The sequence below is a fragment of the Salvelinus alpinus genome, chromosome 19 (assembly GCF_045679555.1).
Source record: "Salvelinus alpinus chromosome 19, SLU_Salpinus.1, whole genome shotgun sequence".
In the NCBI taxonomy this organism is placed as follows: domain Eukaryota; kingdom Metazoa; phylum Chordata; class Actinopteri; order Salmoniformes; family Salmonidae; genus Salvelinus; species Salvelinus alpinus.
This window is the reverse complement of record NC_092104.1, coordinates 7,050,841-7,062,921: the sequence shown is the minus strand read 5'-3', so window position 1 is coordinate 7,062,921 and position 12,081 is coordinate 7,050,841.

Sequence of the window (12,081 nt, the reverse complement as noted above, 5' to 3'; positions counted from 1 at the left end):
TTGTCAACAACATTTTAGAGAAATTAGCTTTTTGTGCGTATGGAACATTTCTGATATCTTTTATTTTAGTTCATGGGACCAACACTTTACACTTTGCGTTTATATTTTTGTTCAGTGTGAAATAAATGAATACTGTATATTATGTTTTTTTTTTTTTTCTTTCATTTTAATACATTACAATATAATGCAATACATTTTCTGTTAATTACCAAAATTACTGAAGATTCTGGTACATTTTGTAAATTACTTGTAGCTTTGCAACCCTACCTTGGAGAGAAGACATGGACTGCTGGGGAGAGAGAGGGGTGGAGGGAAGAGAGAGGGATGGAGAGAAGAGAGAGGAAAAGAGAGAGAGGGAAGGAGGGGAGAGAGAGGGAAAGAGAGATTAAAAACTACAGGAGTTGACAGGGAACAAGAAAAACAGGGAAGAGATTTGAGAGAAAGTGACAGGACAAGAGAGTATATCGGTTGTATGGTTGTCACTGTTTTTTTTTGTTTTTTTTGTTTGTTTGTTTTGTTGAACCCTGACTGCACAACAAATTTCCCGAATTGGGACAGTACATGTAAATTGAAGTTTATCTTGAGAAGGTGTGGGGGAGAATGAGAGAGAGAATAGGAGAATGAGAGAGAGAATAGGAGAAAGAGAGGGAGGAGGGGGAGAAAGGAAGGGAGGGAGGGGGAGAGAGAGAGATAGAATGGGAGAGAGAGAGAGATAGGGAGTTAACCTAGCTTAACCCTGGTCCTGTGAGACAACAGGCGGTGTGAGAAGAGTCAGCGGTTTTCTCCCTCTCTCTCTCTCTCTGTATCTCTCTCTCTCTGTCTCTCTCTCTCTCTCTCTCTCTCTCTCTCTCTCTCTCTGTATCTCTGTCTCTCTCTCTCTCTTTCTCTGTCTCTCTCTCTCTCTCTCTCTCTCTCTCTCTGTATCTCTGTATCTCTGTCTGTCTGTCTCTCTCTCTCTCTCTCTCTCTCTCTCTCTCTCTCTCTCTCTCTCTCTCTCTCTCTCTCTCTCTCTCTCTCTCTCTCTCTCTCTCTCTCTCTCTCTCGCTCTCTCTGTCTCTCTCTGTCTATCTGCTGCTGGAGAATGACTGAAGAGGGGGAGTAGATACCTCTGGACAGGTAGTAAGGTCACCTGACTGTCTTGAAGGAGAAATATATCATAAAACGTTGTTGGTTTTATACTCCTGCCGTCACCCCAAACTTAGAATTGTTCTATTTCTGCAGTGCTGCAGTTGTTTATCTGCGATGCTATGTTCCAACTTTGTTTATTTTTAAATATAAAATGCTAAACAGTCAATATGAAATGTATGGGTTCAAATTGGGGCACCTCACCCTCTAGGCTTGTTCAACAAGTCAAAACAAAGGTACTTGTTTGTGCAACATAATCCAAAATGAACTAGGAGCTGTTACTCTGAAGTGGTACTATTTTCTGTTGTTATGAACTCATCCTAGCTGTGCTTGAATTCCTCCGTGTTTACCTCTGAAAGCATGATGGAAATCAACTAGCAACCTCAGCGAGAGAACGTGAGAAAGAGAGCGAGAGAGTCCACTAGCAACCTCAGTCCACTTACTGTTTCAAACAGCCTGCATAAGACTTTCACTGTCTGTTCGTGGCTGGAGTAGCTTTCACTGTCTGTTAGTAGCTGGAGTAGCTTTCACTGGATGTTAGTAGCTGGAGTAGCTTTCACTGGATGTTAGTGGCTGGAGTAGCTTTCACTGTCTGTTCGTGGCTGGAGTAGTTTTCACTGTCTGTTAGTGGCTGGAGTAGCTTTCACTGTCTGTTAGTGGCTGGAGTAGCTTTCACTGTCTGTTAGTAGCTGGAGTAGCTTTCACTGGATGTTAGTGGCTGGAGTAGCTTTCACTGGATGTTAGTGGCTGGAGTAGCTTTCACTGTCTGTTCGTAGCTGGAGTAGCTTTCACTGTCTGTTAGTGGCTGGAGTAGCTTTCACTGTCTGTTAGTGGCTGGAGTAGCTTTCACTGTCTGTTAGTAGCTGGAGTAGCTTTCACTGTCTGTTAGTAGCTGGAGTAGCTTTCACTGGATGTTAGTGGCTGGAGTAGCTTTCACTGGATGTTAGTGGCTGGAGTAGCTTTCACTGGATGTTAGTGGCTGGAGTAGCTTTCACTGGATGTTAGTGGCTGGAGTAGCTTTCACTGGATGTTAGTGGCTGGAGTAGCTTTCACTGTCTGTTAGTGGCTGGAGTAGCTTTCACTGTCTGTTAGTGGCTGGAATAGCTTTCACTGTCTGTTCGTGGCTGGAGTAGCTTTCACTGTCTGTTCGTGGCTGGAGTAGCTTTCACTGTCTGTTCGTGGCTGGAGTAGCTTTCACTGTCTGTTAGTAGCTGGAGTAGCTTTCACTGTCTGTTCGTGGCTGGAGTAGCTTTCACTGTCTGTTCGTGGCTGGAGTAGCTTTCACTGGAGTATGTTTCTCTGGAGTAGATTTCTCTGGGTCGATTTCTCTGGAGTAGATTTCTCTGGAGTAGATTTCTCTGGAGTAGATTTCTCTGGAGTAGATTTCTCTATGGTAAATTTCTCTGTAGTAGCTTTCTTGGCACGTACACAGCCGTTCCAATGGAGAGGACCCCATGTAGAGAAGTGAACCACTGCAGCACAGCATTCCCATGTAAATGCCTGGAGAATATTCTGTTCCCGAAACACAGCAGACCAGGAGGACACACACCTAAAATAGATTATTGAGGACTTGCCATTTGTGGCTTTCCTTTCCTTTCCTTTCCCCACTTGTGAATTATTAAGAAGTCTTAGACTGTGAAGTGCCTACAGCGACTCTTCTCCCACAAGACGCTTTTAAGGCTAATCTGCTTCTTAGTTCTTCAGCATTCACACATTCCCATGTTTTCACAAGTCGCTGCTTCTTTCACCTCGCTTGAGGCTCTCCTCTTGAACGGTTTGGAAAGTCTTCATGTAAAGACCCACGTCATATAGGAACTTTGTTTAGTTCAATACCCATTTATTGTGTCCCTTAAGGAAGGCCCCAGCAGCTGAATGATCAGGGCTGGCTAATATTTTATATTAAAAATGTTATAAGTGCAGCCTATCCTAGTACTGTTCCCATGGTTCCCCACGGGTTTACTTTAAATCTGTGTGTGTCAGAAGTTAATACTGTGGTTTCCTGCTCAGTTTTAACATAATGACCTGAACGTTGTTACCTCTTAATCCCTCTCAGGGTCAACACAGAACTCTCCTGCTGCCTGCTGAGGATTTACTATTGCTAATCATTTATTAACCTGAAGAGAAGTATGTGGGAGAGGAAAGGAAAGATAGCGGGAGGGAGTTATGACATTCTCCACCTCCCTCAGAGTACATGGTTGCTCAGGTGTTTAGAATCAGGTTTGTGGCTCTGCAACATCCAGACGAGACTTTTAGGGACAGTTTACCCAGATTAAGACTAGTCCTAGACCTAGAATGGACAGCATGTTCAGCATAGAATCTCCATTGGCCAGGAATTTAGAATCAGGTTTGTGGCTCTCCAACATCCAGACGAGACTTTTAGGGACAGTTTAAGACTAGTCCTAAATTTAAGACCCAGATTAAGACTAGTCCTAGACCTAGAATGGACAGCATGTTCAACATAGAATCTCCATTGTCCAGGCATTTAGAATCAGGTTTGTGACTCTCCAACATCCAAACAAGACTCTTAGACTTGAATCTAGAAAAGAGGACACAGGATGGTTGACCCCTAAATAACAATAACAGAGCATAGTTTGAGCTCCGCACTGATTGACTTGAGATGAAAGAAGTGCAGCAGCTGTCTTTTACCATCAGACTATGTTCACCCAAATTCACAAATGACATTATGCTGTAGAGACCCCCCTAACCAAATGTTCATGACTATTACTTTAGCCTACATGAAAAAGTAAGCTTTATTGACAATGGAAGGCTGCTATGTCTGATCCCATGTAGACCTGGCATCTCCTGCCGCTGTGCCCTTGATCAAGGCACTTAACCCTCCACAAAGTAGAACTGGACTGTTAGTCACATGTTGTCAACATGTGGTCAACCCTCCATCTGGAGAGCTGCTGAGTGTGCAGACTTGGCGTTTGATCCAGCCCTGAAACACCCAAGTCTGCTTATCAAGGTCCTGTTGAGCAGCTGATGTTTAGGCTACAGTGTGGTTAGACCAGGGCTGATGTTTAGGCTACAGTGTGGTTAGACCAGGGCTGATGTTTAGACTACAGTGTGGTTAGACCAGGGCTGATGTTTAGACTACAGTGTGATTAGACCAGGGCTGATGTTTAGGCTACAGTGTGATTAGGCCAGGGCTGATGTTTAGGCTACAGTGTGGTTAGATCAGGGCTGATGTTTAGGTTACAGTGTGGTTAGACCAGGGCTGATGTTTAGACTACAGTGTGATTAGACCTGGGCTGAAACAAAAGCCTTCACTCCCAGTAGGTATCCAGGAGGATGGTTGCCACAATACTTTTGTCTTTATAAAATGATTTCCTCATTCAATGAATCAGGAATCAAATGGATAAGGTAGGCTACTTCAAAGCAAGGTTGCTAACAAGACATGTTTATATATAAGGCTAAAATATTCACGTTTCAGGGGAGATCTATGCACAGCAAGTTATTCGTCAATTAAGCTATTCGTTTAGGCCTGTCTGGATCGTGTTGCCCCTCGTTAATGCCTGTCTGGAGCGTGTTGCCCCTCGTTAAGGCCTGTCTGAGTCAGGGTCATCCAGGGTAAAGAGGTAGACAGAAAGATCCACCTTATGTCGTCTGCAGTCGACGGGAAAAACAAACCCTTTACTTTTCCACCGTGATCTGCTACTCGACCCCACAAGACGTTAGGATTACGTTATGACATGTTTTGCCGGGAGAAAAGAAAATCACTCCCACATCAAACACACAGCAGCCCCAACACACTGGCCTCTCTCCCAACTGATAACAAAGAAAAACAACAAAGAGAGAGAGAGAGCTTTTTCCTGAGGGCATAAAATCACACGCCTTCTCTCATTCTCTCATTTCCTGTGTTCTATTAGAAATCTTGAGGTGAGAGATGTGGCTTCTTTGGGCAGTGGTTCTCAAACCTCTTCTCAGGGACCCCCCAGACGTTTCGCAGTGTTGTTGTACTAACTCACCTGATTCACCTAGTCAAGGGCTTCATGCTTAGTTGACAAGTTGAATTAGGTGTACTAGTTCTGGAATAGTAACAAAAAAAAATACATGGAACAGTTGGTGGTTCCCCGAGGAGCGGGGAAGAATCTCTCACAAGAATTTCTCACAAGAATCTCTTTCAATAAGTAAATATCCCCAACATGTTTTATATAATGCACGGTGGTTGCATTTCATCTTCTACTGCAGAAGATCTTAGGACCTTTTTAGACAATCAAAAGATGTGGTCTTCAAGTTGCATACTTATAAAGCCTTAAGTACGAGTCTTATTATAAAGCCTTAAGTAAGAGTCCTATTATAAAGCCTTAAGTAAGAGTCCTATTATAAAGCCTTAAGTAAGAGTCTTATTATTTAAGTAAGAGTCCTTTTATAAAGCCTTCAGTAAGATTCCTATTATAAAGCCTTAAGGAAGAGTCCTATTATGAAGCCTTAAGTGAGATTCCTATTGTAAAGCTTTAAATAAGAGTCTTATTATTTAAGTAAGAGTCCCATTATAAAGCCTTAAGTAAGAGTCCTATTATAAAGCCAAATGAAGAGTCTTATTATTGAAGTAAAAGTCATATTTTAAAGCCTTAAGTAAGGTTCCTATTATGAAGCCATAAGTAAGAGTCCTATTATAGCGCCTTAAGTAAGATTCCTATTGTAAAGCCTTAAATAAGAGTCTTATTATTTCAGTAAGAGTCCTATTATAAAGCCTTAAGTAAGCGTCCTATTATAAAGCCTTAAGTCAGTGTCCTATTATAAAGCCTTCAGTAAGAGTCCTATTAGAGTCATTTTATAAAGCCTTAAATAAGAGTCTTATTATTTAAGTAAGATTCCTATTATGAAGCCTTAAGTAAGAGTCATTTTATTTAAGTAAGAGTCCTATTATAAAGCCTTAAGTAAGTGTCCTATTATAAAGCATTAAGTAGGAGTCTTATTATTTAAGTAAGATTGCTATTATGAAGCCTTATGTAAGAGTCCTATTATTTAATTAAGAATCCTATTATAAAGCCTTAAGTAAGGTTCCTATTTTAAAGCCTTAAGTCAGGTTTCTATTATGAAGCCTTAAGTAAGAGTCCTATCATAAAGCCTTAAGTAAGATTCCTATTGTAAAGCCTTAAATAAGAGTATTATTATTTAAGTAAGAGTCCTATTATAAAGCCTTAAGTAAGAGTCATATTATAAAGCCTTAAGTAAGAGTCCTATTATAAAGCCTTCAGTAAGAGTCCTATTATACAGCCTTAAGAGTCTTATAATTTAAGTAAGAGTCCTATTATAAAGCCTTAAGTAAGTGTCCTATTATAAAGCATTAAGTACGAGTCTTATTATTTAAGTAAGATTCCTATTATGAAGCCTTATGTAAGAGTCCTATTATTTAATTAAGAATCCTATTATAAAGCCTTAAGTAAGGTTCCTATTTTAAAGCCTTAAGTCAGGTTCCTATTATGAAGCCTTAAGTAAGATTCCTATTATGAAGCCGTAAGTAAGAGTCCTATTATAAAGCCTTAAGTAAGAGTCCTATTATAAAGCATTAAGTAGGAGTCTTATTATTTAAGTAAGATTCATATTATGAAGCCTTAAGTAAGACTCCTATTATTTAATTAAGAGTCCTATTATAAAGCCTTAAGTAAGATTCCTATTGTAAAGCCTTAAGTGAGAGTCCTATTATAAAACCTTAAGTAAGGGTCCTATTATAAAGCCTTAAGTAAAATTCCTATTATAAAGCTTCAGGTGGGAGACATGGTCCAACTAATGGTATGATTGACAGCATTAATGAATGTTTTACAGCTCCTCCCTTGTCCTTCAGTTGACATCTGTGTTGACCTCATGGCTGCTACATTATTATCTGTTAATCAACAGTGTGTTAATTTCCAACATTCTACCTGATGATGCGTTCAACAGTTAGGAACAAAGACAGTCCTCTATGATTGCGTGGTCTTCGCCCTCTAGTTTTGACTAACAACATGCTTCAACTCATTATGACACGCCTGTCTTGTTTTCAACACCAAAGGCCCCGGTGTCTCTCTCTGTCTCTAGCTCTCTGTTGGTTTGTCCCGTACAGGAGGAACTGCTACTCTACGTTAAGGCACTTAACATATAATGTGAGATCGGAGTTGCTAATTCCTCCAATTGTAGTCTTCTCTGTGACTCAACAGGAGTTCATTGGGGATTTTTTTTACATTTCTACTTTTTGTTGTTGTTGTCATTTATCAGATGTTCTTATCCAGTATACAGCACAGCTCAGTATTTAAATTCTTTATTTTATACAGTCATTAAGGCTCATCTTTATCAAGGGTGTCATTTTAAACCTCACTGTAAATGGGTTCTCAAGTTGAGTTTAATTCCTTTTAAATTCCAATCAGTTGCCGAATTAATGAGCAAAAGAAAAATGCGTTTAAATCAAGTCATGAACTGAAAAAGCAATTTACAATTGAGTTTGATGAGAGTGTAGATTGTGTTCCTGACCCCAACTGTGCTGTGTGATGAGACCTGTGTTAGTCAGTTGGTTTGTATGAGACCTGTGTTAGTCAGTTGGTTTGTCTGAGACCTGTGTTAGTCAGTTGGTTTGTATGAGACCTGTGTTAGTCAGTTGGTTTGTATGAGACCTGTGTTAGTCAGTTGGTTTGTATGAGACCTGTGTTAGTCAGTTGGCTTCTCTGAGACCTGTGTTAGTCAGTTGGCTTGTCTGAGACCAGGAGGGGTACTCAGACAGAGAATACCCTATCTTCTATCTGTTTACACCTCCTGTTGTTTTGTTTATTTGTGGTTTATTCTTGTTTATTTCCACCACGGGAGCCTTTGTAGTCCGTAACAGTTGTTCATTGTGGGGTGAAGAGACTGTAGGATCTGTTATTTACAGGGTACGGCTGGAGAGTCCAGACTACCTCTGGGTTTTCGATATGAGAAAACAAACACCAAACTGTGATGTTGTTTCAAGCATTTTTAGTGGACTACAGTGTCAACATGTCATTGTTTGGCAGTAGAATAGAGTAGAACTCACTCTCTCTTTAAATGATTGTTAAACTGTCCAATGTTTCATCCCAAATGGAACTTTATTCCCTGTATAATCCACTACTTTTAACCAGAGCGCTAATCGAACCTTGTCGACATAGTATTCTGTGTCAAATTAAAGTTTTGTTCGTCACGTACACAAGTTTACAGCAGATATAAACAATACAGTGAACTTCTTACTTGCGAGCTCCCTCAACAGGGCAGTACAAATAATCAATATCAGTCAAATAAAATAACGAGTAGGAAGTAGTGTGCATATAATAATCCTATTACAATGTCGTAAATCTACACAATGTCATTTGGGATTTCTTCATCACTATGAGTAGTATACTGTATTCCACAGCAGTATGGGTAGTATACTGTATTCCACGGCAGTATGAGTAGTATACTGTATTCCACAGCAGTATGAGTAGTATACTGTATTCCACGGCAGTATGAGTAGTATACTGTATTCCACAGCAGTATGAGTAGTATACTGTATTCCACGGCAGTATAAGTAGTATACTGTATTCCACAGCAGTATGAGTAGTATACTGTTTTCCACAGTATTATAAGTAGTATACTGTATTCCACAGCAGTATGAGTAGTATACTGTATTCCACAAGATTATGAGTAGTATACTGTATTCCACTGTTTTTAGTAGTATACTGTATTCCACAGTAATATGAGTAGTATACTGTATTCCACTGTTTTTAGTAGTATACTGTATTCCACAGTAATATGAGTAGTATACTGTATTCCACTGTTTTTTTAGTAGTATACTGTATTCCACAATATTATGAGTAGTATACTGTATTCCACAATATTATGAGTAGTATACTGTATTCCACAGCAGTATGGGTAGTATACTGTATTCCACGGCAGTATGGGTAGTATACATTACATTACATTTAAGTCATTTAGCAGACGCTCTTATCCAGTATTCCACGGCAGTATGAGTAGTATACTGTATTCCACAGCAGTATGGGTAGTATACTGTATTCCACGGCAGTATGAGTAGTATACTGTATTCCACAGCAGTATGAGTAGTATACTGTATTCCACGGCAGTATGGGTAGTATACTGTATTCCACGGCAGTATGAGTAGTATACTGTATTCCACAGCAGTATGAGTAGTATACTGTATTCCACGGCAGTATAAGTAGTATACTGTATTCCACAGCAGTATGAGTAGTATACTGTTTTCCATAGTATTATAAGTAGTATATTTACATTTAAGTCATTTAGCAGACGCTCTTATCCAGAGCTACAGCAGTATGAGTAGTATACTGTATTCCACAAGATTATGAGTAATATACTGTATTCCACTGTTTTTAGTAGTATACTTTATTCCACAGTAATATGAGTAGTATACTGTATTCCACAGTTTTTTTAGTAGTATACTGTATTCCACGGCAGTATGAGTAGTATACTGTATTCCACGGCAGTATGAGTAGTATACTGTATTCCACGGCAGTATGGGTAGTATACTGTATTCCACGGCAGTATGAGTAGTACACTGTATTCCACAGCAGTATGAGTAGTATACTGTATTCCACGGCAGTATAAGTAGTATACTGTATTCCACAGCAGTATGAGTAGTATACTGTTTTCCATAGTATTATAAGTAGTATACTGTATTCCACAGCAGTATGAGTAGTATACTGTATTCCACAAGATTATGAGTAGTATACTGTTTTCCACTGTTTTTAGTAGTATACTGTATTCCACAGTAATATGAGTAGTATACTGTATTCCACAGTTTTTAGTAGTATGCTGATTTCCACAGTAATATGAGTGGTATACTGTATTCCACTGTTTTTTTAGTAGTATACAGTATTCCACGGTAATATAAGTAGTATACTCTATTCCACAGCAGTATAAGTAGTATACTGTATTCCACAGTATTTATGAGTAGTATAGTGTATTCCACAGTACTATGAGTAGTTTACTGTATTCCACTGTATTCTGAGTAGTATACTGTATTCCACAATATTAGGAGTAGTATAATGTATTCCACAGCATTTTGAGTAGTGTACTATATTCAACAGCATTATGAATAGTATAATGTATTCCACAAGATTATGAGTAGTATACTGTATTCCACAGTATTATAAGTAGTATACTGTATTCCACAGTATTCTAAGTAGTATACTGTACTCCACAGTATTTTGAGTAGTATACTGTATTACACATCATAATGAGTAGTATACTGTATTCCACTGTATTATGAGTAGGATACTATATCCCACAGAATTCTGAGTGGTATACTGTATCCCACAGTATTTTTTTGTAGTATACTGTATTCCACAGTATTATGAGTAGTATACTGTATTCCACAGTATTATGATTAGTGTACTGTATTCCACTGTATTCTAAGTAGTATAGTGTATTCCACTGTATTCTGAGTAGTATAGTGTATTCCACAGTACTATGAGTAGTTTACTGTATTCTGAGTACAGGGAGAAGTCCTACGGTCTTGTCTAGTTGGGTTGGATCCAGAATACAAAATCAAATCGTTGATATGCCACTGCTGTGCTAGAAAGGAGCTGTGTTCCAAATGGCACCCCGTTCCCTACAAAGTGAACTATATGGGGAATAGGCTGTCATTTCGGACGCATCAAGTGTAATTTGTTAGCACTGACTTGTGGAATTGGATATCAAAGGTTTCATTTCAATTAGCCCTGGGGGCGAACGTGCATTATGATCAGGCCCTTCCATTTATGTAATGGAGGGAAATTACATTCATATTAAATTACGTAATTTTTTTTCTCATTTTTCAGCTCACACCACTCACTCCCCCCCCCCCCCCCCCAAAAACTGTTTCCTTGACTCAGCGTATTTAGTGTGCGTGTGTGCGCTTGTGTGTGTGTGTGTGTGTGTGTGTGTGTGTGTGTGTGTGTGTGTGTGTGTGTGTGTGTGTGTGTGTGTGTGTGTGTGTGTGTGTGTGTGTGTGTGTGTGTGTGTGTGTGTGTGTGTGTGTGTGTGTGTGGGTGTGTAATGGCATCCATCTAGGTAGTTCTTGTGACACCTCTGACACTCAGGTCTCTCCAGCCCTGTAGAGGTCTCCTCAGGGGGGGTGGGGGGGGTGTTAGACAGACAGGCTGACTGAGAGGCAGGCAGGGTGGGAGGAACAACACAATGGGGGTGCAGGGTTAAGTAACGGGGTTAGGGGTGATTGACCTATGACCTCTTACACCAATATGGCTGCTCCTATGATTGATCCGACAGGGTAGACATATTGCACCCTATTCTCTCTGTAGCGTACTACTTTTTACCAGAACCCTGTGCACTACATAGCAAATAGGGAGCAATTTGGGACAACTCCAGACACTTGTTGATGGGACGGGTTGTCTCTTACGCCTGCGGGGAAATCGGAAAGAGTAATGACAGACAGGAAATTAGGTTATTTTTAGTCACTGTCAAGGTCAAGGGTTACAGTCTTCTTAACTGTGAGATAATTATCTTCTGTAAAAAAAAACTTTACTGCTTCTCGCCTGTGTGACATCACAGTGAGTAACTTTAACAAGAGTTATTTCATGGTTCCATCTGCACTGCACTGTTGTAGCATTCCATCTGCACTGCACTGTTCCAGCATTCCATCTGCACTGCACTGTTATAGCATTCCATCTGCACTGCACTGTTATAGCATTCCATCTGCACTGCACTGTTGTAGCATTCCATCTGCACTGCACTGTTCTAGCATTCCATCTGCACTGCACTGTTCTAGCATTCCATCTGCACTGCACTGTTATAGCATTCCATCTGCACTGCACTGTTCCAGCATTCCATCTGCACTGCACTGTTCCAGCATTCCATCTGCACTGCACTGTTATAGCATTCCATCTGCACTGCACTGTTGTAGCATTCCATCTGCACTGTACTGTTCCAGCATTCCATCTGCACTGCACTGTTGTAGCATTCCATCTGCACTGCACTGTTCCAGCATTCCATCTGCACTGCACTGTTCTAGCATTCCAT